Genomic DNA, 26251 nt, shown 5'->3' on the forward strand with positions numbered 1-26251 from the left:
CCCAGGTAGAGACACCAGGAACAGCGCCCCGGAAAAGAGCCCACGACCAGAGCCCAGGAACAGAGCACAGGTTCAGAGCCCCGGAATAGAGCCCAGGAACAGAGTCCCGGAACAGAGCTCAGGTTCAGAGCCCAGGTACAGTGCCCAGGAACAGAGCCCAGGTAGAGAGCCCAGGAACAGAGCCCCAGAACAGAGCTCAGGTACAGAGCCCAGGTTCAGAGCCCAGGAACAGAGCCCCGGAACAGAGCCCAGGAACAGAGCCCAGGTACAGAGCCCAGGAACAGAGCCCCGGAACAGAGCTCAGGTACAGAGCCCAGGTTCAGAGCCCAGGTACAGAGCCCAAGAACGGAGCCCAGGTAGAGACACCAGGAACAGCGCCCCGGAAAAGAGCCCACGACCAGAGCCCAGGAACAGAGCACAGGTTCAGAGCCCCGGAATAGAGCCCTGGAAGAGAGCCCAGGTTCAGAGCCCAGGTACAGTGCCCAGGAACAGAGCCCAGGTAGAGAGCCTAGGTACAGAGCCCAGGAACAGAGCCCAGGTACAGTGCCCAGGAGCCCAGGTTCAGAGCCCAGGAACAGAGCCCCGTAACAGAGCCCAGGAACAGAGCCCCGGAACAGAGCTCAGGTACAGAGCCCCGGAACAGATCCCCGGAACAGAGCCCAGGAACAGAGCCCCGGAACAGAGCCCAGGAACAGAGCCCAGGTTCAGAGCCCAGGTTCAGATCCCCCGGAACAGAGCCCAGGTTCAGAGCCTCGGAACAGAGCCCAGGAACAGATCCCCGGAACAGATCCCAGGTACAGAGCCCAGGTTCAGAGCCCCGGAACAGAGCTCAGGTACAGAGCCCAGGACCAGGGCCCAGGTACAGTGCCAAGGAACAGAGCCCAGGTACACTGCCCAGGAACAGAGCCCAGGTAGAGAGCCCAGGAACAGAGCCCCAGAACAGAGCTCATGAACAGAGCCCAGGTTCAGAGCCCAGGAACAGAACCCAGGTACAGAGCCCAGGAACAAAGCCCCGGAACAGAGCTCAGGTACAGAGCCCAGGTTCAGAGCCCAGGAACAGAGCCCAGGTACAGAGCCCAGGAACAGAGCCCCAGAACAGAGCTCAGGTACAGAGCCCAGGTTCAGAGCCCAGGTACAGAGCCCAAGAACAGAGCCCAGGTAGAGACACCAGGAACAGCGCCCCGGAAAAGAGCCCACGACCAGAGCCCAGGAACAGAGCACAGGTTCAGAGCCCCGGAATAGAGCCCAGGAAGAGAGCCCAGGTTCAGAGCCCAGGTACAGTGCCCAGGAGCCCAGGTAGAGAGCCCAGGAACAGAGCCCCGGAACAGAGCCCAGGAACAGAGCCCCGGAACAGAGCTCAGGTACAGGGCCCCGGAACAGATCCCCGGAACAGAGCCCAGGAACAGAGCCCCGGAACAGAGCCCCGGAACAGAGCCCAGGAACAGAGCCCAGGTTCAGAGCCCAGGTTCAGATCCCCGGAACAGAGCCCAGGTTCAGAGCCTCGGAACAGAGCCCAGGAACAGATCCCCGGAACAGAGCCCAGGTACAGAGCCCAGGTTCAGAGCCCAGGAACAGAGCTCAGGTACAGAGCCCAGGACCAGGGCCCAGGTACAGTCCCCAGGAACAGAGCCCAGGTACACTGCCCAGGAACAGAGCCCAGGTAGAGAGCCCAGGAACAAAGCCCCGGAACAGAGCTCAGGTACAGAGCCCAGGTTCAGAGCCCAGGAACAGAGCCCCGGAACAGAGCTCAGGTACAGAGCCCAGGTTCAGAGCCCAGTAACAGAGCCCAGGTACAGAGCCCAGCAACAGAGCCCCGGAACAGAGCTCAGGTAGAGAGCCCAAGAACAGAGCCCAGGTAGAGACACCAGGAACAGCGCCCCGGAAAAGAGCCCACGACCAGAGCCCAGGAACAGAGCACAGGTTCAGAGCCCCGGAATAGAGCCCAGGAACAGAGTCCCGGAACAGAGCTCAGGTTCAGAGCCCAGGTACAGTGCCCAGGAACAGAGCCCAGGTAGAGAGCCCAGGAACAGAGCCCCAGAACAGAGCTCAGGTACTGAGCCCAGGTTCAGAGCCCAGGAACAGAGCCTAGGTACAGAGCCCAGGAACAGAGCCCAGGTACAGTGCCCAGGAGCCCAGGTAGAGAGCCCAGGAACAGAGCCCCGTAACAGAGCCCAGGAACAGAGCCCCGGAACAGAGCTCAGGTACAGAGCCCCGGAGCCCAGGTAGAGAGCCCAGGAACAGAGCCCCGTAACAGAGCCCAGGAACAGAGCCCCGGAACAGAGCTCAGGTACAGAGCCCCGGAACAGATCCCCGGAACAGAGCCCAGGAACAGAGCCCCGGAACAGAGCCCCGGAACAGAGCCCAGGAACAGAGCCCAGGTTCAGAGCCCAGGTTCAGATCCCCCGGAACAGAGCCCAGGTTCAGAGCCCAGTAACAGAGCCCAGGTACAGAGCCCAGGAACAGAGCCCCGGAACAGAGCTCAGGTAGAGAGCCCAAGAACAGAGCCCAGGTAGAGACACCAGGAACAGCGCCCCGGAAAAGAGCCCACGACCAGAGCCCAGGAACAGAGCACAGGTTCAGAGCCCCGGAATAGAGCCCAGGAACAGAGTCCCGGAACAGAGCTCAGGTTCAGAGCCCAGGTACAGTGCCCAGGAACAGAGCCCAGGTAGAGAGCCCAGGAACAGAGCCCCAGAACAGAGCTCAGGTACAGAGCCCAGGTTCAGAGCCCAGGAACAGAGCCCCGGAACAGAGCCCAGGAACAGAGCCCAGGTACAGAGCCCAGGAACAGAGCCCCGGAACAGAGCTCAGGTACAGAGCCCAGGTTCAGAGCCCAGGTACAGAGCCCAAGAACGGAGCCCAGGTAGAGACACCAGGAACAGCGCCCCGGAAAAGAGCCCACGACCAGAGCCCAGGAACAGAGCACAGGTTCAGAGCCCCGGAATAGAGCCCTGGAAGAGAGCCCAGGTTCAGAGCCCAGGTACAGTGCCCAGGAACAGAGCCCAGGTAGAGAGCCTAGGTACAGAGCCCAGGAACAGAGCCCAGGTACAGTGCCCAGGAGCCCAGGTTCAGAGCCCAGGAACAGAGCCCCGTAACAGAGCCCAGGAACAGAGCCCCGGAACAGAGCTCAGGTACAGAGCCCCGGAACAGATCCCCGGAACAGAGCCCAGGAACAGAGCCCCGGAACAGAGCCCCGGAACAGAGCCCAGGAACAGAGCCCAGGTTCAGAGCCCAGGTTCAGATCCCCCGGAACAGAGCCCAGGTTCAGAGCCTCGGAACAGAGCCCAGGAACAGATCCCCGGAACAGATCCCAGGTACAGAGCCCAGGTTCAGAGCCCCGGAACAGAGCTCAGGTACAGAGCCCAGGACCAGGGCCCAGGTACAGTGCCAAGGAACAGAGCCCAGGTACACTGCCCAGGAACAGAGCCCAGGTAGAGAGCCCAGGAACAGAGCCCCAGAACAGAGCTCATGAACAGAGCCCAGGTTCAGAGCCCAGGAACAGAACCCAGGTACAGAGCCCAGGAACAAAGCCCCGGAACAGAGCTCAGGTACAGAGCCCAGGTTCAGAGCCCAGGAACAGAGCCCAGGTACAGAGCCCAGGAACAGAGCCCCAGAACAGAGCTCAGGTACAGAGCCCAGGTTCAGAGCCCAGGTACAGAGCCCAAGAACAGAGCCCAGGTAGAGACACCAGGAACAGAGCCCCGGAACAGAGCCCAGGAACAGAGCACAGGTTCAGAGCCCCGGAATAGAGCCCAGGAACAGAGCCCCGGAACAGAGCTCAGGTACAGAGCCCAGGTTCAGAGCCCAGGAACAGAGCCCAGGTACAGAGCCGAGGAACAGAGCTCCGGAACAGAGCTCAGGTACAGAGCCCAGATTCAGAGCCCAGGTACAGAGCCCAAGAACAGAGCCCAGGTAGAGACACCAGGAACAGCGCCCCGGAAAAGAGCCCACGACCAGAGCCCAGGAACAGAGCACAGGTTCAGAGCCCCGGAATAGAGCCCAGGAAGAGAGCCCAGGTTCAGAGCCCAGGTACAGTGCCCAGGAGCCCAGGTAGAGAGCCCAGGAACAGAGCCCCGGAACAGAGCCCAGGAACAGAGCCCCGGAACAGAGCTCAGGTACAGGGCCCCGGAACAGATCCCCGGAACAGAGCCCAGGAACAGAGCCCCGGAACAGAGCCCCGGAACAGAGCCCAGGAACAGAGCCCAGGTTCAGAGCCCAGGTTCAGATCCCCGGAACAGAGCCCAGGTTCAGAGCCTCGGAACAGAGCCCAGGAACAGATCCCCGGAACAGAGCCCAGGTACAGAGCCCAGGTTCAGAGCCCAGGAACAGAGCTCAGGTACAGAGCCCAGGACCAGGGCCCAGGTACAGTGCCCAGGAACAGAGCCCAGGTACACTGCCCAGGAACAGAGCCCAGGTAGAGAGCCCAGGAACAAAGCCCCGGAACAGAGCTCAGGTACAGAGCCCAGGTTCAGAGCCCAGGAACAGAGCCCCGGAACAGAGCTCAGGTACAGAGCCCAGGTTCAGAGCCCAGTAACAGAGCCCAGGTACAGAGCCCAGCAACAGAGCCCCGGAACAGAGCTCAGGTAGAGAGCCCAAGAACAGAGCCCAGGTAGAGACACCAGGAACAGCGCCCCGGAAAAGAGCCCACGACCAGAGCCCAGGAACAGAGCACAGGTTCAGAGCCCCGGAATAGAGCCCAGGAACAGAGTCCCGGAACAGAGCTCAGGTTCAGAGCCCAGGTACAGTGCCCAGGAACAGAGCCCAGGTAGAGAGCCCAGGAACAGAGCCCCAGAACAGAGCTCAGGTACTGAGCCCAGGTTCAGAGCCCAGGAACAGAGCCTAGGTACAGAGCCCAGGAACAGAGCCCAGGTACAGTGCCCAGGAGCCCAGGTAGAGAGCCCAGGAACAGAGCCCCGTAACAGAGCCCAGGAACAGAGCCCCGGAACAGAGCTCAGGTACAGAGCCCCGGAGCCCAGGTAGAGAGCCCAGGAACAGAGCCCCGTAACAGAGCCCAGGAACAGAGCCCCGGAACAGAGCTCAGGTACAGAGCCCCGGAACAGATCCCCGGAACAGAGCCCAGGAACAGAGCCCCGGAACAGAGCCCCGGAACAGAGCCCAGGAACAGAGCCCAGGTTCAGAGCCCAGGTTCAGATCCCCCGGAACAGAGCCCAGGTTCAGAGCCCAGTAACAGAGCCCAGGTACAGAGCCCAGGAACAGAGCCCCGGAACAGAGCTCAGGTAGAGAGCCCAAGAACAGAGCCCAGGTAGAGACACCAGGAACAGCGCCCCGGAAAAGAGCCCACGACCAGAGCCCAGGAACAGAGCACAGGTTCAGAGCCCCGGAATAGAGCCCAGGAACAGAGTCCCGGAACAGAGCTCAGGTTCAGAGCCCAGGTACAGTGCCCAGGAACAGAGCCCAGGTAGAGAGCCCAGGAACAGAGCCCCAGAACAGAGCTCAGGTACAGAGCCCAGGTTCAGAGCCCAGGAACAGAGCCTAGGTACAGAGCCCAGGAACAGAGCCCAGGTACAGTGCCCAGGAGCCCAGGTAGAGAGCCCAGGAACAGAGCCCCGTAACAGAGCCCAGGAACAGAGCCCCGGAACAGAGCTCAGGTACAGAGCCCCGGAGCCCAGGTAGAGAGCCCAGGAACAGAGCCCCGTAACAGAGCCCAGGAACAGAGCCCCGGAACAGAGCTCAGGTACAGAGCCCCGGAACAGATCCCCGGAACAGAGCCCAGGAACAGAGCCCCGGAACAGAGCCCCGGAACAGAGCCCAGGAACAGAGCCCAGGTTCAGAGCCCAGGTTCAGATCCCCCGGAACAGAGCCCAGGTTCAGAGCCTCGGTACAGAGCCCAGGAACAGATCCCCGGAACAGATCCCAGGTACAGAGCCCAGGTTCAGAGCCCCGGAACAGAGCTCAGGTACAGAGCCCAGGACCAGGGCCCAGATACAGTGCCCAGGAACAGAGCCCAGGTACACTGCCCAGGAACAGAGCCCAGGTAGAGAGCCCAGGAACAGAGCCCCAGAACAGAGCTCATGAACAGAGCCCAGGTTCAGAGCCCAGGAACAGAACCCAGGTACAGAGCCCAGGAACAAAGCCCCGGAACAGAGCTCAGGAACAGAGCCCCGGAACAGAGCTCAGGTACAGAGCCCAGGTTCAGAGCCCAGGAACAGAGCCCAGGTACAGAGCCCAGGAACATAGCCCCGGAACAGAGCTCAGGTACAGAGCTCAGGTTCAGAGCCCAGGTACAGAGCCCAGGAACAGAGCCCAGGTAGAGACACCAGGAACAGCGCCCCGGAACAGAGCCCCGGAATAGAGCCCAGGAAGAGAGCCCAGGTTCAGAGCCCAGGTACAGTGCCCAGGAACAGAGCCCAGGTAGAGAGCCCAGGAACAGAGCCCCAGAACAGAGCTCAGGTACAGAGCCCAGGTTCAGAGCCCAGGAACAGAGCCTAGGTACAGAGCCCAGGAACAGAGCCCAGGTACAGTGCCCAGGAGCCCAGGTAGAGAGCCCAGGAACAGAGCCCCGGAACAGAGCCCAGGAACAGAGCCCCGGAACAGAGCTCAGGTACAGGGCCCCGGAACAGATCCCCGGAACAGAGCCCAGGAACAGAGCCCCGGAACAGAGCCCCGGAACAGAGCCCAGGAACAGAGCCCAGGTTCAGAGCCCAGGTTCAGATCCCCGGAACAGAGCCCAGGTTCAGAGCCTCGGAACAGAGCCCAGGAACAGATCCCCGGAACAGAGCCCAGGTACAGAGCCCAGGTTCAGAGCCCAGGAACAGAGCTCAGGTACAGAGCCCAGGACCAGGGCCCAGGTACAGTGCCCAGGAACAGAGCCCAGGTACACTGCCCAGGAACAGAGCCCAGGTAGAGAGCCCAGGAACAAAGCCCCGGAACAGAGCTCAGGTACAGAGCCCAGGTTCAGAGCCCAGGAACAGAGCCCCGGAACAGAGCTCAGGTACAGAGCCCAGGTTCAGAGCCCAGTAACAGAGCCCAGGTACAGAGCCCAGGAACAGAGCCCCGGAACAGAGCTCAGGTAGAGAGCCCAGGTTCAGAGCCCATGTACAGAGCCCAAGAACAGAGCCCAGGTAGAGACACCAGGAACAGCGCCCCGGAAAAGAGCCCACGACCAGAGCCCAGGAACAGAGCACAGGTTCAGAGCCCCGGAATAGAGCCCAGGAACAGAGTCCCGGAACAGAGCTCAGGTTCAGAGCCCAGGTACAGTGCCCAGGAACAGAGCCCAGGTAGAGAGCCCAGGAACAGAGCCCCAGAACAGAGCTCAGGTACAGAGCCCAGGTTCAGAGCCCAGGAACAGAGCCTAGGTACAGAGCCCAGGAACAGAGCCCAGGTACAGTGCCCAGGAGCCCAGGTAGAGAGCCCAGGAACAGAGCCCCGTAACAGAGCCCAGGAACAGAGCCCCGGAACAGAGCTCAGGTACAGAGCCCCGGAGCCCAGGTAGAGAGCCCAGGAACAGAGCCCCGTAACAGAGCCCAGGAACAGAGCCCCGGAACAGAGCTCAGGTACAGAGCCCCGGAACAGATCCCCGGAACAGAGCCCAGGAACAGAGCCCCGGAACAGATCCCAGGTACAGAGCCCAGGTTCAGAGCCCCGGAACAGAGCTCAGGTACAGAGCCCAGGACCAGGGCCCAGATACAGTGCCCAGGAACAGAGCCCAGGTACACTGCCCAGGAACAGAGCCCAGGTAGAGAGCCCAGGAACAGAGCCCCAGAACAGAGCTCATGAACAGAGCCCAGGTTCAGAGCCCCGGAACAGAGCTCAGGTACAGAGCCCAGGACCAGGGCCCAGATACAGTGCCCAGGAACAGAGCCCAGGTACACTGCCCAGGAACAGAGCCCAGGTAGAGAGCCCAGGAACAGAGCCCCAGAACAGAGCTCATGAACAGAGCCCAGGTTCAGAGCCCAGGAACAGAACCCAGGTACAGAGCCCAGGAACAAAGCCCCGGAACAGAGCTCAGGAACAGAGCCCCGGAACAGAGCTCAGGTACAGAGCCCAGGTTCAGAGCCCAGGAACAGAGCCCAGGTACAGAGCCCAGGAACATAGCCCCGGAACAGAGCTCAGGTACAGAGCCCAGGAACAGAGCCCCGGAACAGAGCCCCGGAACAGAGCCCAGGAACAGAGCCCAGGTTCAGAGCCCAGGTTCAGATCCCCGGAACAGAGCCCAGGTTCAGAGCCTTCGGAACAGAGCCCAGGAACAGATCCCCGGAACAGAGCCCAGGTACAGAGCCCAGGTTCAGAGCCCAGGAACAGAGCTCAGGTACAGAGCCCAGGACCAGGGCCCAGGTACAGTGCCCAGGAACAGAGCCCAGGTACACTGCCCAGGAACAGAGCCCAGGTAGAGAGCCCAGGAACAAAGCCCCGGAACAGAGCTCAGGTACAGAGCCCAGGTTCAGAGCCCAGGAACAGAGCCCCGGAACAGAGCTCAGGTACAGAGCCCAGGTTCAGAGCCCAGTAACAGAGCCCAGGTACAGAGCCCAGCAACAGAGCCCCGGAACAGAGCTCAGGTAGAGAGCCCAAGAACAGAGCCCAGGTAGAGACACCAGGAACAGCGCCCCGGAAAAGAGCCCACGACCAGAGCCCAGGAACAGAGCACAGGTTCAGAGCCCCGGAATAGAGCCCAGGAACAGAGTCCCGGAACAGAGCTCAGGTTCAGAGCCCAGGTACAGTGCCCAGGAACAGAGCCCAGGTAGAGAGCCCAGGAACAGAGCCCCAGAACAGAGCTCAGGTACTGAGCCCAGGTTCAGAGCCCAGGAACAGAGCCTAGGTACAGAGCCCAGGAACAGAGCCCAGGTACAGTGCCCAGGAGCCCAGGTAGAGAGCCCAGGAACAGAGCCCCGTAACAGAGCCCAGGAACAGAGCCCCGGAACAGAGCTCAGGTACAGAGCCCCGGAGCCCAGGTAGAGAGCCCAGGAACAGAGCCCCGTAACAGAGCCCAGGAACAGAGCCCCGGAACAGAGCTCAGGTACAGAGCCCCGGAACAGATCCCCGGAACAGAGCCCAGGAACAGAGCCCCGGAACAGAGCCCCGGAACAGAGCCCAGGAACAGAGCCCAGGTTCAGAGCCCAGGTTCAGATCCCCCGGAACAGAGCCCAGGTTCAGAGCCCAGTAACAGAGCCCAGGTACAGAGCCCAGGAACAGAGCCCCGGAACAGAGCTCAGGTAGAGAGCCCAAGAACAGAGCCCAGGTAGAGACACCAGGAACAGCGCCCCGGAAAAGAGCCCACGACCAGAGCCCAGGAACAGAGCACAGGTTCAGAGCCCCGGAATAGAGCCCAGGAACAGAGTCCCGGAACAGAGCTCAGGTTCAGAGCCCAGGTACAGTGCCCAGGAACAGAGCCCAGGTAGAGAGCCCAGGAACAGAGCCCCAGAACAGAGCTCAGGTACAGAGCCCAGGTTCAGAGCCCAGGAACAGAGCCCCGGAACAGAGCCCAGGAACAGAGCCCAGGTACAGAGCCCAGGAACAGAGCCCCGGAACAGAGCTCAGGTACAGAGCCCAGGTTCAGAGCCCAGGTACAGAGCCCAAGAACGGAGCCCAGGTAGAGACACCAGGAACAGCGCCCCGGAAAAGAGCCCACGACCAGAGCCCAGGAACAGAGCACAGGTTCAGAGCTCCGGAATAGAGCCCTGGAAGAGAGCCCAGGTTCAGAGCCCAGGTACAGTGCCCAGGAACAGAGCCCAGGTAGAGAGCCTAGGTACAGAGCCCAGGAACAGAGCCCAGGTACAGTGCCCAGGAGCCCAGGTTCAGAGCCCAGGAACAGAGCCCCGTAACAGAGCCCAGGAACAGAGCCCCGGAACAGAGCTCAGGTACAGAGCCCCGGAACAGATCCCCGGAACAGAGCCCAGGAACAGAGCCCCGGAACAGAGCCCAGGAACAGAGCCCAGGTTCAGAGCCCAGGTTCAGATCCCCCGGAACAGAGCCCAGGTTCAGAGCCTCGGAACAGAGCCCAGGAACAGATCCCCGGAACAGATCCCAGGTACAGAGCCCAGGTTCAGAGCCCCGGAACAGAGCTCAGGTACAGAGCCCAGGACCAGGGCCCAGGTACAGTGCCAAGGAACAGAGCCCAGGTACACTGCCCAGGAACAGAGCCCAGGTAGAGAGCCCAGGAACAGAGCCCCAGAACAGAGCTCATGAACAGAGCCCAGGTTCAGAGCCCAGGAACAGAACCCAGGTACAGAGCCCAGGAACAAAGCCCCGGAACAGAGCTCAGGTACAGAGCCCAGGTTCAGAGCCCAGGAACAGAGCCCAGGTACAGAGCCCAGGAACAGAGCCCCAGAACAGAGCTCAGGTACAGAGCCCAGGTTCAGAGCCCAGGTACAGAGCCCAAGAACAGAGCCCAGGTAGAGACACCAGGAACAGCGCCCCGGAAAAGAGCCCACGACCAGAGCCCAGGAACAGAGCACAGGTTCAGAGCCCCGGAATAGAGCCCAGGAAGAGAGCCCAGGTTCAGAGCCCAGGTACAGTGCCCAGGAGCCCAGGTAGAGAGCCCAGGAACAGAGCCCCGGAACAGAGCCCAGGAACAGAGCCCCGGAACAGAGCTCAGGTACAGGGCCCCGGAACAGATCCCCGGAACAGAGCCCAGGAACAGAGCCCCGGAACAGAGCCCCGGAACAGAGCCCAGGAACAGAGCCCAGGTTCAGAGCCCAGGTTCAGATCCCCGGAACAGAGCCCAGGTTCAGAGCCTCGGAACAGAGCCCAGGAACAGATCCCCGGAACAGAGCCCAGGTACAGAGCCCAGGTTCAGAGCCCAGGAACAGAGCTCAGGTACAGAGCCCAGGACCAGGGCCCAGGTACAGTCCCCAGGAACAGAGCCCAGGTACACTGCCCAGGAACAGAGCCCAGGTAGAGAGCCCAGGAACAAAGCCCCGGAACAGAGCTCAGGTACAGAGCCCAGGTTCAGAGCCCAGGAACAGAGCCCCGGAACAGAGCTCAGGTACAGAGCCCAGGTTCAGAGCCCAGTAACAGAGCCCAGGTACAGAGCCCAGCAACAGAGCCCCGGAACAGAGCTCAGGTAGAGAGCCCAAGAACAGAGCCCAGGTAGAGACACCAGGAACAGCGCCCCGGAAAAGAGCCCACGACCAGAGCCCAGGAACAGAGCACAGGTTCAGAGCCCCGGAATAGAGCCCAGGAACAGAGTCCCGGAACAGAGCTCAGGTTCAGAGCCCAGGTACAGTGCCCAGGAACAGAGCCCAGGTAGAGAGCCCAGGAACAGAGCCCCAGAACAGAGCTCAGGTACTGAGCCCAGGTTCAGAGCCCAGGAACAGAGCCTAGGTACAGAGCCCAGGAACAGAGCCCAGGTACAGTGCCCAGGAGCCCAGGTAGAGAGCCCAGGAACAGAGCCCCGTAACAGAGCCCAGGAACAGAGCCCCGGAACAGAGCTCAGGTACAGAGCCCCGGAGCCCAGGTAGAGAGCCCAGGAACAGAGCCCCGTAACAGAGCCCAGGAACAGAGCCCCGGAACAGAGCTCAGGTACAGAGCCCCGGAACAGATCCCCGGAACAGAGCCCAGGAACAGAGCCCCGGAACAGAGCCCCGGAACAGAGCCCAGGAACAGAGCCCAGGTTCAGAGCCCAGGTTCAGATCCCCCGGAACAGAGCCCAGGTTCAGAGCCCAGTAACAGAGCCCAGGTACAGAGCCCAGGAACAGAGCCCCGGAACAGAGCTCAGGTAGAGAGCCCAAGAACAGAGCCCAGGTAGAGACACCAGGAACAGCGCCCCGGAAAAGAGCCCACGACCAGAGCCCAGGAACAGAGCACAGGTTCAGAGCCCCGGAATAGAGCCCAGGAACAGAGTCCCGGAACAGAGCTCAGGTTCAGAGCCCAGGTACAGTGCCCAGGAACAGAGCCCAGGTAGAGAGCCCAGGAACAGAGCCCCAGAACAGAGCTCAGGTACAGAGCCCAGGTTCAGAGCCCAGGAACAGAGCCCCGGAACAGAGCCCAGGAACAGAGCCCAGGTACAGAGCCCAGGAACAGAGCCCCGGAACAGAGCTCAGGTACAGAGCCCAGGTTCAGAGCCCAGGTACAGAGCCCAAGAACGGAGCCCAGGTAGAGACACCAGGAACAGCGCCCCGGAAAAGAGCCCACGACCAGAGCCCAGGAACAGAGCACAGGTTCAGAGCCCCGGAATAGAGCCCTGGAAGAGAGCCCAGGTTCAGAGCCCAGGTACAGTGCCCAGGAACAGAGCCCAGGTAGAGAGCCTAGGTACAGAGCCCAGGAACAGAGCCCAGGTACAGTGCCCAGGAGCCCAGGTTCAGAGCCCAGGAACAGAGCCCCGTAACAGAGCCCAGGAACAGAGCCCCGGAACAGAGCTCAGGTACAGAGCCCCGGAACAGATCCCCGGAACAGAGCCCAGGAACAGAGCCCCGGAACAGAGCCCCGGAACAGAGCCCAGGAACAGAGCCCAGGTTCAGAGCCCAGGTTCAGATCCCCCGGAACAGAGCCCAGGTTCAGAGCCTCGGAACAGAGCCCAGGAACAGATCCCCGGAACAGATCCCAGGTACAGAGCCCAGGTTCAGAGCCCCGGAACAGAGCTCAGGTACAGAGCCCAGGACCAGGGCCCAGGTACAGTGCCAAGGAACAGAGCCCAGGTACACTGCCCAGGAACAGAGCCCAGGTAGAGAGCCCAGGAACAGAGCCCCAGAACAGAGCTCATGAACAGAGCCCAGGTTCAGAGCCCAGGAACAGAACCCAGGTACAGAGCCCAGGAACAAAGCCCCGGAACAGAGCTCAGGTACAGAGCCCAGGTTCAGAGCCCAGGAACAGAGCCCAGGTACAGAGCCCAGGAACAGAGCCCCAGAACAGAGCTCAGGTACAGAGCCCAGGTTCAGAGCCCAGGTACAGAGCCCAAGAACAGAGCCCAGGTAGAGACACCAGGAACAGAGCCCCGGAACAGAGCCCAGGAACAGAGCACAGGTTCAGAGCCCCGGAATAGAGCCCAGGAACAGAGCCCCGGAACAGAGCTCAGGTACAGAGCCCAGGTTCAGAGCCCAGGAACAGAGCCCAGGTACAGAGCCGAGGAACAGAGCTCCGGAACAGAGCTCAGGTACAGAGCCCAGATTCAGAGCCCAGGTACAGAGCCCAAGAACAGAGCCCAGGTAGAGACACCAGGAACAGCGCCCCGGAAAAGAGCCCACGACCAGAGCCCAGGAACAGAGCACAGGTTCAGAGCCCCGGAATAGAGCCCAGGAAGAGAGCCCAGGTTCAGAGCCCAGGTACAGTGCCCAGGAGCCCAGGTAGAGAGCCCAGGAACAGAGCCCCGGAACAGAGCCCAGGAACAGAGCCCCGGAACAGAGCTCAGGTACAGGGCCCCGGAACAGATCCCCGGAACAGAGCCCAGGAACAGAGCCCCGGAACAGAGCCCCGGAACAGAGCCCAGGAACAGAGCCCAGGTTCAGAGCCCAGGTTCAGATCCCCGGAACAGAGCCCAGGTTCAGAGCCTCGGAACAGAGCCCAGGAACAGATCCCCGGAACAGAGCCCAGGTACAGAGCCCAGGTTCAGAGCCCAGGAACAGAGCTCAGGTACAGAGCCCAGGACCAGGGCCCAGGTACAGTGCCCAGGAACAGAGCCCAGGTACACTGCCCAGGAACAGAGCCCAGGTAGAGAGCCCAGGAACAAAGCCCCGGAACAGAGCTCAGGTACAGAGCCCAGGTTCAGAGCCCAGGAACAGAGCCCCGGAACAGAGCTCAGGTACAGAGCCCAGGTTCAGAGCCCAGTAACAGAGCCCAGGTACAGAGCCCAGCAACAGAGCCCCGGAACAGAGCTCAGGTAGAGAGCCCAAGAACAGAGCCCAGGTAGAGACACCAGGAACAGCGCCCCGGAAAAGAGCCCACGACCAGAGCCCAGGAACAGAGCACAGGTTCAGAGCCCCGGAATAGAGCCCAGGAACAGAGTCCCGGAACAGAGCTCAGGTTCAGAGCCCAGGTACAGTGCCCAGGAACAGAGCCCAGGTAGAGAGCCCAGGAACAGAGCCCCAGAACAGAGCTCAGGTACTGAGCCCAGGTTCAGAGCCCAGGAACAGAGCCTAGGTACAGAGCCCAGGAACAGAGCCCAGGTACAGTGCCCAGGAGCCCAGGTAGAGAGCCCAGGAACAGAGCCCCGTAACAGAGCCCAGGAACAGAGCCCCGGAACAGAGCTCAGGTACAGAGCCCCGGAGCCCAGGTAGAGAGCCCAGGAACAGAGCCCCGTAACAGAGCCCAGGAACAGAGCCCCGGAACAGAGCTCAGGTACAGAGCCCCGGAACAGATCCCCGGAACAGAGCCCAGGAACAGAGCCCCGGAACAGAGCCCCGGAACAGAGCCCAGGAACAGAGCCCAGGTTCAGAGCCCAGGTTCAGATCCCCCGGAACAGAGCCCAGGTTCAGAGCCCAGTAACAGAGCCCAGGTACAGAGCCCAGGAACAGAGCCCCGGAACAGAGCTCAGGTAGAGAGCCCAAGAACAGAGCCCAGGTAGAGACACCAGGAACAGCGCCCCGGAAAAGAGCCCACGACCAGAGCCCAGGAACAGAGCACAGGTTCAGAGCCCCGGAATAGAGCCCAGGAACAGAGTCCCGGAACAGAGCTCAGGTTCAGAGCCCAGGTACAGTGCCCAGGAACAGAGCCCAGGTAGAGAGCCCAGGAACAGAGCCCCAGAACAGAGCTCAGGTACAGAGCCCAGGTTCAGAGCCCAGGAACAGAGCCTAGGTACAGAGCCCAGGAACAGAGCCCAGGTACAGTGCCCAGGAGCCCAGGTAGAGAGCCCAGGAACAGAGCCCCGTAACAGAGCCCAGGAACAGAGCCCCGGAACAGAGCTCAGGTACAGAGCCCCGGAGCCCAGGTAGAGAGCCCAGGAACAGAGCCCCGTAACAGAGCCCAGGAACAGAGCCCCGGAACAGAGCTCAGGTACAGAGCCCCGGAACAGATCCCCGGAACAGAGCCCAGGAACAGAGCCCCGGAACAGAGCCCCGGAACAGAGCCCAGGAACAGAGCCCAGGTTCAGAGCCCAGGTTCAGATCCCCCGGAACAGAGCCCAGGTTCAGAGCCTCGGTACAGAGCCCAGGAACAGATCCCCGGAACAGATCCCAGGTACAGAGCCCAGGTTCAGAGCCCCGGAACAGAGCTCAGGTACAGAGCCCAGGACCAGGGCCCAGATACAGTGCCCAGGAACAGAGCCCAGGTACACTGCCCAGGAACAGAGCCCAGGTAGAGAGCCCAGGAACAGAGCCCCAGAACAGAGCTCATGAACAGAGCCCAGGTTCAGAGCCCAGGAACAGAACCCAGGTACAGAGCCCAGGAACAAAGCCCCGGAACAGAGCTCAGGAACAGAGCCCCGGAACAGAGCTCAGGTACAGAGCCCAGGTTCAGAGCCCAGGAACAGAGCCCAGGTACAGAGCCCAGGAACATAGCCCCGGAACAGAGCTCAGGTACAGAGCTCAGGTTCAGAGCCCAGGTACAGAGCCCAGGAACAGAGCCCAGGTAGAGACACCAGGAACAGCGCCCCGGAACAGAGCCCCGGAATAGAGCCCAGGAAGAGAGCCCAGGTTCAGAGCCCAGGTACAGTGCCCAGGAACAGAGCCCAGGTAGAGAGCCCAGGAACAGAGCCCCAGAACAGAGCTCAGGTACAGAGCCCAGGTTCAGAGCCCAGGAACAGAGCCTAGGTACAGAGCCCAGGAACAGAGCCCAGGTACAGTGCCCAGGAGCCCAGGTAGAGAGCCCAGGAACAGAGCCCCGGAACAGAGCCCAGGAACAGAGCCCCGGAACAGAGCTCAGGTACAGGGCCCCGGAACAGATCCCCGGAACAGAGCCCAGGAACAGAGCCCCGGAACAGAGCCCCGGAACAGAGCCCAGGAACAGAGCCCAGGTTCAGAGCCCAGGTTCAGATCCCCGGAACAGAGCCCAGGTTCAGAGCCTCGGAACAGAGCCCAGGAACAGATCCCCGGAACAGAGCCCAGGTACAGAGCCCAGGTTCAGAGCCCAGGAACAGAGCTCAGGTACAGAGCCCAGGACCAGGGCCCAGGTACAGTGCCCAGGAACAGAGCCCAGGTACACTGCCCAGGAACAGAGCCCAGGTAGAGAGCCCAGGAACAAAGCCCCGGAACAGAGCTCAGGTACAGAGCCCAGGTTCAGAGCCCAGGAACAGAGCCCCGGAACAGAGCTCAGGTACAGAGCCCAGGTTCAGAGCCCAGTAACAGAGCCCAGGTACAGAGCCCAGGAACAGAGCCCCGGAACAGAGCTCAGGTAGAGAGCCCAGGTTCAGAGCCCATGTACAGAGCCCAAGAACAGAGCCCAGGTAGAGACACCAGGAACAGCGCCCCGGAAAAGAGCCCACGACCAGAGCCCAGGAACAGAGCACAGGTTCAGAGCCCCGGAATAGAGCCCAGGAACAGAGTCCCGGAACAGAGCTCAGGTTCAGAGCCCAGGTACAGTGCCCAGGAACAGAGCCCAGGTAGAGAGCCCAGGAACAGAGCCCCAGAACAGAGCTCAGGTACAGAGCCCAGGTTCAGAGCCCAGGAACAGAGCCTAGGTACAGAGCCCAGGAACAGAGCCCAGGTACAGTGCCCAGGAGCCCAGGTAGAGAGCCCAGGAACAGAGCCCCGTAACAGAGCCCAGGAACAGAGCCCCGGAACAGAGCTCAGGTACAGAGCCCCGGAGCCCAGGTAGAGAGCCCAGGAACAGAGCCCCGTAACAGAGCCCAGGAACAGAGCCCCGGAACAGAGCTCAGGTACAGAGCCCCGGAACAGATCCCCGGAACAGAGCCCAGGAACAGAGCCCCGGAACAGATCCCAGGTACAGAGCCCAGGTTCAGAGCCCCGGAACAGAGCTCAGGTACAGAGCCCAGGACCAGGGCCCAGATACAGTGCCCAGGAACAGAGCCCAGGTACACTGCCCAGGAACAGAGCCCAGGTAGAGAGCCCAGGAACAGAGCCCCAGAACAGAGCTCATGAACAGAGCCCAGGTTCAGAGCCCCGGAACAGAGCTCAGGTACAGAGCCCAGGACCAGGGCCCAGATACAGTGCCCAGGAACAGAGCCCAGGTACACTGCCCAGGAACAGAGCCCAGGTAGAGAGCCCAGGAACAGAGCCCCAGAACAGAGCTCATGAACAGAGCCCAGGTTCAGAGCCCAGGAACAGAACCCAGGTACAGAGCCCAGGAACAAAGCCCCGGAACAGAGCTCAGGAACAGAGCCCCGGAACAGAGCTCAGGTACAGAGCCCAGGTTCAGAGCCCAGGAACAGAGCCCAGGTACAGAGCCCAGGAACATAGCCCCGGAACAGAGCTCAGGTACAGAGCTCAGGTTCAGAGCCCAGGTACAGAGCCCAGGAACATAGCCCAGGAACATAGCCCCGGAACAGAGCTCAGGTACAGATCCCCGGAACAGAGCCCAGGAACAGAGCCCCGGAACAGAGCCCCGGAACAGAGCCCAGGAACAGAGCCCAGGTTCAGAGCCCAGGTTCAGATCCCCGGAACAGAGCCCAGGTTCAGAGCCTCGGAACAGAGCCCAGGAACAGATCCCCGGAACAGAGCCCAGGTACAGAGCCCAGGTTCAGAGCCCAGGAACAGAGCTCAGGTACAGAGCCCAGGACCAGGGCCCAGGTACAGTGCCCAGGAACAGAGCCCAGGTACACTGCCCAGGAACAGAGCCCAGGTAGAGAGCCCTGGAACAAAGCCCCGGAACAGAGCTCAGGTACAGAGCCCAGGTTCAGAGCCCAGGAACAGAGCCCCGGAACAGAGCTCAGGTACAGAGCCCAGGTTCAGAGCCCAGTAACAGAGCCCAGGTACAGAGCCCAGGAACAGAGCCCCGGAACAGAGCTCAGGTAGAGAGCCCAGGTTCAGAGCCCATGTACAGAGCCCAAGAACAGAGCCCAGGTAGAGACACCAGGAACAGCGCCCCGGAAAAGAGCCCACGACCAGAGCCCAGGAACAGAGCACAGGTTCAGAGCCCCGGAATAGAGCCCAGGAACAGAGTCCCGGAACAGAGCTCAGGTTCAGAGCCCAGGTACAGTGCCCAGGAACAGAGCCCAGGTAGAGAGCCCAGGAACAGAGCCCCAGAACAGAGCTCAGGTACAGAGCCCAGGTTCAGAGCCCAGGAACAGAGCCTAGGTACAGAGCCCAGGAACAGAGCCCAGGTACAGTGCCCAGGAGCCCAGGTAGAGAGCCCAGGAACAGAGCCCCGTAACAGAGCCCAGGAACAGAGCCCCGGAACAGAGCTCAGGTACAGAGCCCCGGAGCCCAGGTAGAGAGCCCAGGAACAGAGCCCCGTAACAGAGCCCAGGAACAGAGCCCCGGAACAGAGCTCAGGTACAGAGCCCCGGAACAGATCCCCGGAACAGAGCCCAGGAACAGAGCCCCGGAACAGAGCCCCGGAACAGAGCCCAGGAACAGAGCCCAGGTTCAGAGCCCAGGTTCAGATCCCCCGGAACAGAGCCCAGGTTCAGAGCCTCGGAACAGAGCCCAGGAACAGATCCCCGGAACAGATCCCAGGTACAGAGCCCAGGTTCAGAGCCCCGGAACAGAGCTCAGGTACAGAGCCCAGGACCAGGGCCCAGATACAGTGCCCAGGAACAGAGCCCAGGTACACTGCCCAGGAACAGAGCCCAGGTAGAGAGCCCAGGAACAGAGCCCCAGAACAGAGCTCATGAACAGAGCCCAGGTTCAGAGCCCAGGAACAGAACCCAGGTACAGAGCCCAGGAACAAAGCCCCGGAACAGAGCTCAGGAACAGAGCCCCGGAACAGAGCTCAGGTACAGAGCCCAGGTTCAGAGCCCAGGAACAGAGCCCAGGTACAGAGCCCAGGAACATAGCCCCGGAACAGAGCTCAGGTACAGAGCTCAGGTTCAGAGCCCAGGTACAGAGCCCAGGAACAGAGCCCAGGTAGAGACACCAGGAACAGCGCCCCGGAACAGAGCCCCGGAACAGAGCCCAGGAACAGAGCCCAGGTTCAGAGCCCAGGTTCAGATCCCCGGAACAGAGCCCAGGTTCAGAGCCTCGGAACAGAGCCAGGAACAGATCACCGGAACAGAGCCCAGGTACAGAGCCCAGGTTCAGAGCCCAGGTACAGAGCACAGGAACAGAGCCCCGGAACAGAGCCCAGGAACAGAGCCCCGGAACAGAGCTCAGGTACAGAGCCCAGGACCAGGGCCCAGGTACAGTGCCCAGGAACAGAGCCCAGGTACACTGCCCAGGAACAGAGTCCAGGTAGAGAGCCAAGGAACAGAGCCCCAGAACAGAGCTCATGAACAGAGCCCAGGTTCAGAGCCCAGGAACAGAACCCAGGTACAGAGCCCAGGAACAAAGCCCCGGAACAGAGCTCAGGTACAGAGCCCAGGTTCAGAGCCCAGGAACAGAGCCCAGGTACAGAGCCCAGGAACAGAGCCCCGGAACAGAGCCCAGGAACAGAGCACAGGTTCAGAGCCCCGGAATAGAGCCCAGGAACAGAGCCCCGGAACAGAGCTCAGGTACAGAGCCCAGGTTCAGAGCCCAGGAACAGAGCCCAGGTACAGAGCCCAGGAACAGAGCTCCGGAACAGAGCTCAGGTACAGAGCCCAGATTCAGAGCCCAGGTACAGAGCCCAAGAACAGAGCCCAGGTAGAGACACCAGGAACAGCGCCCCGGAAAAGAGCCCACGACCAGAGCCCAGGAACAGAGCACAGGTTCAGAGCCCCGGAATAGAGCCCAGGAAGAGAGCCCAGGTTCAGAGCCCAGGTACAGTGCCCAGGAACAGAGCCCAGGTAGAGAGCCCAGGAACAGAGCCCCAGAACAGAGCTCAGGTACAGAGCCCAGGTTCAGAGCCCAGGAACAGAGCCTAGGTACAGAGCCCAGGAACAGAGCCCAGGTACAGTGCCCAGGAGCCCAGGTAGAGAGCCCAGGAACAGAGCCCCGGAACAGAGCCCAGGAACAGAGCCCCGGAACAGAGCTCAGGTACAGGGCCCCGGAACAGATCCCCGGAACAGAGCCCAGTAACAGAGCCCCGGAACAGAGCCCCGGAACAGAGCCCAGGAACAGAGCCCAGGTTCAGAGCCCAGGTTCAGATCCCCGGAACAGAGCCCAGGTTCAGAGCCTCGGAACAGAGCCCAGGAACAGATCCCCGGAACAGAGCCCAGGTACAGAGCCCAGGTTCAGAGCCCCGGAACAGAGCTCAGGTACAGAGCCCAGGACCAGGGCCCAGGTACAGTGCCCAGGAACAGAGCCCAGGTACACTGCCCAGGAACAGAGCCCAGGTAGAGAGCCCAGGAACAGAGCACAGAACAGAGCTCATGAACAGAGCCCAGGTTCAGAGCCCAGGAACAAAGCCCCGGAACAGAGCTCAGGTACAGAGCCCAGGTTCAGAGCCCAGGAACAGAGCCCCGGAACAGAGCTCAGGTACAGAGCCCAGGTTCAGAGCCCAGTAACAGAGCCCAGGTACAGAGCCCAGGAACAGAGCCCCGGAACAGAGCTCATGAACAGAGCCCAGGTTCAGAGCCCAGGAACAGAACCCAGGTACAGAGCCCAGGAACAAAGCCCCGGAACAGAGCCCAGGTTCAGAGCCCCGGAACAGAGCTCAGGTACAGAGCCCAGGACCAGGGCCCAGATACAGTGCCCAGGAACAGAGCCCAGGTACACTGCCCAGGAACAGAGCCCAGGTAGAGAGCCCAGGAACAGAGCCCCAGAACAGAGCTCATGAACAGAGCCCAGGTTCAGAGCCCAGGAACAGAACCCAGGTACAGAGCCCAGGAACAAAGCCCCGGAACAGAGCTCAGGAACAGAGCCCCGGAACAGAGCTCAGGTACAGAGCCCAGGTTCAGAGCCCAGGAACAGAGCCCAGGTACAGAGCCCAGGAACATAGCCCCGGAACAGAGCTCAGGTACAGAGCTCAGGTTCAGAGCCCAGGTAGAGACACCAGGAACAGCGCCCCGGAACAGAGCCCCGGAATAGAGCCCAGGAAGAGAGCCCAGGTTCAGAGCCCAGGTACAGTGCCCAGGAACAGAGCCCAGGTAGAGAGCCCAGGAACAGAGCCCCAGAACAGAGCTCAGGTACAGAGCCCAGGTTCAGAGCCCAGGAACAGAGCCTAGGTACAGAGCCCAGGAACAGAGCCCAGGTACAGTGCCCAGGAGCCCAGGTAGAGAGCCCAGGAACAGAGCCCCGGAACAGAGCCCAGGAACAGAGCCCCGGAACAGAGCTCAGGTACAGGGCCCCGGAACAGATCCCCGGAACAGAGCCCAGGAACAGAGCCCCGGAACAGAGCCCCGGAACAGAGCCCAGGAACAGAGCCCAGGTTCAGAGCCCAGGTTCAGATCCCCGGAACAGAGCCCAGGTTCAGAGCCTCGGAACAGAGCCCAGGAACAGATCCCCGGAACAGAGCCCAGGTACAGAGCCCAGGTTCAGAGCCCAGGAACAGAGCTCAGGTACAGAGCCCAGGACCAGGGCCCAGGTACAGTGCCCAGGAACAGAGCCCAGGTACACTGCCCAGGAACAGAGCCCAGGTAGAGAGCCCAGGAACAAAGCCCCGGAACAGAGCTCAGGTACAGAGCCCAGGTTCAGAGCCCAGGAACAGAGCCCCGGAACAGAGCTCAGGTACAGAGCCCAGGTTCAGAGCCCAGTAACAGAGCCCAGGTACAGAGCCCAGGAACAGAGCCCCGGAACAGAGCTCAGGTAGAGAGCCCAGGTTCAGAGCCCATGTACAGAGCCCAAGAACAGAGCCCAGGTAGAGACACCAGGAACAGCGCCCCGGAAAAGAGCCCACGACCAGAGCCCAGGAACAGAGCACAGGTTCAGAGCCCCGGAATAGAGCCCAGGAACAGAGTCCCGGAACAGAGCTCAGGTTCAGAGCCCAGGTACAGTGCCCAGGAACAGAGCCCAGGTAGAGAGCCCAGGAACAGAGCCCCAGAACAGAGCTCAGGTACAGAGCCCAGGTTCAGAGCCCAGGAACAGAGCCTAGGTACAGAGCCCAGGAACAGAGCCCAGGTACAGTGCCCAGGAGCCCAGGTAGAGAGCCCAGGAACAGAGCCCCGTAACAGAGCCCAGGAACAGAGCCCCGGAACAGAGCTCAGGTACAGAGCCCCGGAGCCCAGGTAGAGAGCCCAGGAACAGAGCCCCGTAACAGAGCCCAGGAACAGAGCCCCGGAACAGAGCTCAGGTACAGAGCCCCGGAACAGATCCCCGGAACAGAGCCCAGGAACAGAGCCCCGGAACAGAGCCCCGGAACAGAGCCCAGGAACAGAGCCCAGGTTCAGAGCCCAGGTTCAGATCCCCCGGAACAGAGCCCAGGTTCAGAGCCTCGGAACAGAGCCCAGGAACAGATCCCCGGAACAGATCCCAGGTACAGAGCCCAGGTTCAGAGCCCAGGAACAGAGCTCAGGTACAGAGCCCAGGACCAGGGCCCAGATACAGTGCCCAGGAACAGAGCCCAGGTACACTGCCCAGGAACAGAGCCCAGGTAGAGAGCCCAGGAACAGAGCCCCAGAACAGAGCTCATGAACAGAGCCCAGGTTCAGAGCCCAGGAACAGAACCCAGGTACAGAGCCCAGGAACAAAGCCCCGGAACAGAGCTCAGGAACAGAGCCCCGGAACAGAGCTCAGGTACAGAGCCCAGGTTCAGAGCCCAGGAACAGAGCCCAGGTACAGAGCCCAGGAACATAGCCCCGGAACAGAGCTCAGGTACAGAGCTCAGGTTCAGAGCCCAGGTACAGAGCCCAGGAACAGAGCCCAGGTAGAGACACCAGGAACAGCGCCCCGGAACAGAGCCCCGGAACAGAGCCCAGGAACAGAGCCCAGGTTCAGAGCCCAGGTTCAGATCCCCGGAACAGAGCCCAGGTTCAGAGCCTCGGAACAGAGCCAGGAACAGATCACCGGAACAGAGCCCAGGTACAGAGCCCAGGTTCAGAGCCCAGGTACAGAGCACAGGAACAGAGCCCCGGAACAGAGCCCAGGAACAGAGCCCCGGAACAGAGCTCAGGTACAGAGCCCAGGACCAGGGCCCAGGTACAGTGCCCAGGAACAGAGCCCAGGTACACTGCCCAGGAACAGAGTCCAGGTAGAGAGCCAAGGAACAGAGCCCCAGAACAGAGCTCATGAACAGAGCCCAGGTTCAGAGCCCAGGAACAGAACCCAGGTACAGAGCCCAGGAACAAAGCCCCGGAACAGAGCTCAGGTACAGAGCCCAGGTTCAGAGCCCAGGAACAGAGCCCAGGTACAGAGCCCAGGAACAGAGCCCCGGAACAGAGCTCAGGTACAGAGCCCAGGTTCAGAGCCCAGGTACAGAGCCCAAGAACAGAGCCCAGGTAGAGACACCAGGAACAGAGCCCCGGAACAGAGCCCAGGAACAGAGCACAGGTTCAGAGCCCCGGAATAGAGCCCAGGAACAGAGCCCCGGAACAGAGCTCAGGTACAGAGTCCAGGTTCAGAGCCCAGGAACAGAGCCCAGGTACAGAGCCCAGGAACAGAGCTCCGGAACAGAGCTCAGGTACAGAGCCCAGATTCAGAGCCCAGGTACAGAGCCCAAGAACAGAGCCCAGGTAGAGACACCAGGAACAGCGCCCCGGAAAAGAGCCCACGACCAGAGCCCAGGAACAGAGCACAGGTTCAGAGCCCCGGAATAGAGCCCAGGAAGAGAGCCCAGGTTCAGAGCCCAGGTACAGTGCCCAGGAACAGAGCCCAGGTAGAGAGCCCAGGAACAGAGCCCCAGAACAGAGCTCAGGTACAGAGCCCAGGTTCAGAGCCCAGGAACAGAGCCTAGGTACAGAGCCCAGGAACAGAGCCCAGGTACAGTGCCCAGGAGCCCAGGTAGAGAGCCCAGGAACAGAGCCCCGGAACAGAGCCCAGGAACAGAGCCCCGGAACAGAGCTCAGGTACAGGGCCCCGGAACAGATCCCCGGAACAGAGCCCAGGAACAGAGCCCCGGAACAGAGCCCCGGAACAGAGCCCAGGAACAGAGCCCAGGTTCAGAGCCCAGGTTCAGATCCCCGGAACAGAGCCCAGGTTCAGAGCCTCGGAACAGAGCCCAGGAACAGATCCCCGGAACAGAGCCCAGGTACAGAGCCCAGGTTCAGAGCCCCGGAACAGAGCTCAGGTACAGAGCCCAGGACCAGGGCCCAGGTACAGTGCCCAGGAACAGAGCCCAGGTACACTGCCCAGGAACAGAGCCCAGGTAGAGAGCCCAGGAACAGAGCACAGAACAGAGCTCATGAACAGAGCCCAGGTTCAGAGCCCAGGAACAAAGCCCCGGAACAGAGCTCAGGTACAGAGCCCAGGTTCAGAGCCCAGGAACAGAGCCCCGGAACAGAGCTCAGGTACAGAGCCCAGGTTCAGAGCCCAGTAACAGAGCCCAGGTACAGAGCCCAGGAACAGAGCCCCGGAACAGAGCTCATGAACAGAGCCCAGGTTCAGAGCCCAGGAACATAGCCCCGGAACAGAGCTCAGGTACAGAGCTCAGGTTCAGAGCCCAGGTTCAGAGCCCAGGAACAAAGCCCCGGAACAGAGCTCAGGTACAGAGCCCAGGTTCAGAGCCCAGGAACAGAGCCCCGGAACAGAGCTCAGGTACAGAGCCCAGGTTCAGAGCCCAGTAACAGAGCCCAGGTACAGAGCCCAGGAACAGAGCCCCGGAACAGAGCTCATGAACAGAGCCCAGGTACAGAGCCCAGGAACATAGCCCCGGAACAGAGCTCAGGTACAGAGCTCAGGTTCAGAGCCCAGGTACAGAGCCCAGGAACAGAGCCCAGGTAGAGACACCAGGAACAGCGCCCCGGAACAGAGCCCCGGAACAGAGCCCAGGAACAGAGCCCAGGTTCAGAGCCCAGGTTCAGATCCCCGGAACAGAGCCCAGGTTCAGAGCCTCGGAACAGAGCCAGGAACAGATCACCGGAACAGAGCCCAGGTACAGAGCCCAGGTTCAGAGCCCAGGTACAGAGCACAGGAACAGAGCCCCGGAACAGAGCTCAGGTACAGAGCCCAGGACCAGGGCCCAGGTACAGTGCCCAGGAACAGAGCCCAGGTACACTGCCCAGGAACAGAGTCCAGGTAGAGAGCCAAGGAACAGAGCCCCAGAACAGAGCTCATGAACAGAGCCCAGGTTCAGAGCCCAGGAACAGAACCCAGGTACAGAGCCCAGGAACAAAGCCCCGGAACAGAGCTCAGGTACAGAGCCCAGGTTCAGAGCCCAGGAACAGAGCCCAGGTACAGAGCCCAGGAACAGAGCCCCGGAACAGAGCTCAGGTACAGAGCCCAGGTTCAGAGCCCAGGTACAGAGCCCAAGAACAGAGCCCAGGTAGAGACACCAGGAACAGAGCCCCGGAACAGAGCCCAGGAACAGAGCACAGGTTCAGAGCCCCGGAATAGAGCCCAGGAACAGAGCCCCGGAACAGAGCTCAGGTACAGAGCCCAGGTTCAGAGCCCAGGAACAGAGCCCAGGTACAGAGCCCAGGAACAGAGCTCCGGAACAGAGCTCAGGTACAGAGCCCAGATTCAGATCCCAGGTACAGAGCCCAAGAACAGAGCCCTTGTAGAGACACCAGGAACAGCGTCCCGGAAAAGAGCCCACGACCAGAGCCCAGGAACAGAGCACAGGTTCAGAGCCCCGGAATAGAGCCCAGGAAGAGAGCCCAGGTTCAGAGCCCAGGTACAGTGCCCAGGAACAGAGCCCAGGTAGAGAGCCCAGGAACAGAGCCCCAGAACAGAGCTCAGGTACAGAGCCCAGGTTCAGAGCCCAGGAACAGAGCCTAGGTACAGAGCCCAGGAACAGAGCCCAGGTACAGTGCCCAGGAGCCCAGGTAGAGAGCCCAGGAACAGAGCCCCGGAACAGAGCTCAGGTACAGGGCCCCGGAACAGATCCCCGGAACAGAGCCCAGGAACAGAGCCCCGGAACAGAGCCCAGGAACAGAGCCCAGGTTCAGAGCCCAGGTTCAGATCCCCGGAACAGAGCCCAGGTTCAGAGCCTCGGAACAGAGCCCAGGAACAGATCCCCGGAACAGAGCCCAGGTACAGAGCCCAGGTTCAGAGCCCCGGAACAGAGCTCAGGTACAGAGCCCAGGACCAGGGCCCAGGTACAGTGCCCAGGAACAGAGCCCAGGTACACTGCCCAGGAACAGTGCCCAGGTAGAGAGCCCAGGAACAGAGCACAGAACAGAGCTCATGAACAGAGCCCAGGTTCAGAGCCCAGGAACAAAGCCCCGGAACAGAGCTCAGGTACAGAGCCCAGGTTCAGAGCCCAGGAACAGAGCCCCGGAACAGAGCTCAGGTACAGAGCCCAGGTTCAGAGCCCAGTAACAGAGCCCAGGTACAGAGCCCAGGAACAGAGCCCCGGA

This window comes from Oncorhynchus mykiss, chromosome 12 (assembly GCF_013265735.2).
Source record: "Oncorhynchus mykiss isolate Arlee chromosome 12, USDA_OmykA_1.1, whole genome shotgun sequence".
NCBI classification, from domain to species: Eukaryota; Metazoa; Chordata; class Actinopteri; order Salmoniformes; family Salmonidae; genus Oncorhynchus; species Oncorhynchus mykiss.